This window comes from Octopus sinensis, linkage group LG19, assembly GCF_006345805.1.
Source record: "Octopus sinensis linkage group LG19, ASM634580v1, whole genome shotgun sequence".
In the NCBI taxonomy this organism is placed as follows: Eukaryota; Metazoa; Mollusca; class Cephalopoda; order Octopoda; family Octopodidae; genus Octopus; species Octopus sinensis.
This window is the reverse complement of record NC_043015.1, coordinates 33,164,269-33,165,722: the sequence shown is the minus strand read 5'-3', so window position 1 is coordinate 33,165,722 and position 1,454 is coordinate 33,164,269.

The following is a 1,454-nucleotide window of genomic DNA, read 5'->3' as shown; positions in this document are numbered from 1 at the left end:
TATAAGATTTATTACAATACTCGTTATTGATTAATGTTTGATTTACTCTGTAGATTTGATTATCTGCTGCTTCATCTGTGGAGGAGAATCTAAACGCTTTTCCAAGCAGAGATATCACCACAGACATTTTGTATCAGTGTAAATTTTCACTGTTTCCCATTTATTTGTATTCTTGGTGTAAACGGACGAAGTGTATTTGTTACTTTATACTTATATATCTTATATGTCTAGAAACGTTGTCATTGTATTGCCAGGAATGTTATTTCTACTGTCCTGGAAATGGAATCATGCCCGTCTCCAGACTTTGGTACCTGGGAGTGCCTCAGAATATTTTGGATGGGCACTAATCTTTATATATAAAGCTGAAGTTGTCTGTGTGTGTGTGGCAGGTTTGGTCGCCTTCAACTAACACTATCTCCTCCGAGAGTTGACCAAAATTGAGAGTATGGTAGAAGAAGGCTTGCTCTTCATTACGTAGAAGAAAAAATTCAAATCGGACCATGTTAAGACCAAAAATTATTTACATCAAAAAGGTGCTTTTTTTCTATGAAAGTCCCTATTTTTTACGATTTTTTGACTGCTGTGTCGCAATTTTTCGGTGTATTTCAACCAGAAAAATGTTCACTTAAAGAGAATAACAAGCTACATAATGCAAAATCTTTACTTTTCAAAAATTCCAATTCTAAACGGTAGAAAAGAAAACAAACCCGAGCAACGCCGGGCTATACTGCTAGTTTGTAATAATGCTAAAGGAGTGTTTCGAAATAAGTGTATCACGGTAAATCTGAGGGTGCACCATTGAATAGTGAGCGACGGATATGACGGCGAGCTGGTAGAAACGTTAGCACGCAGGGCGAAATGCTTAGTGGTATTTCGTCTGCGGTTACGTTCTGAGTTCAAATTTCGCCGAGGTCGACTTTGCCTTTCATCCTTTCGGGGTCGATAAATTAAGTACCAGTTACACACTGTGGTCGATGTAATCGACTTAATCCGTTTGTCTGTCCTTGTTTGTCCTCTCTGTGTTTAGCCTCTTATGGGTAGTAAAGAAATAGGATATGAATTGGATCTTAATATGAAGTTGTTTTCTGAGCCTTAAATTTTCCAGTATCTTTTGGCGTATCCATTATAAAAAGTATATAATCCTGGTGCTAAGTCTGGCGAATAGGACGGGTGCTGAAGCGATACCATGTTGTTTTTGGCATGTATGAACGCCATACATGCTCCTTCCTGCAAAGACAACAATCAATGTGGTCTGCTTGTGAAGACTGTGATTGCAGTGGAAACTCTGTGATTGGTAAGGAAGCTTGTAGTCGTAGTGGAAGTCTTCAGCCGCTTTAAAAGCCTTTGGTCGCTGTGGAAATCTGTGTCCATTGTGAAATATTATGTTTGCTATTGAAGTCTTGGGTCTGTAATCTTCAATTGCTGTGAGAGTCTGGTCGTTATGGATTCTGTAG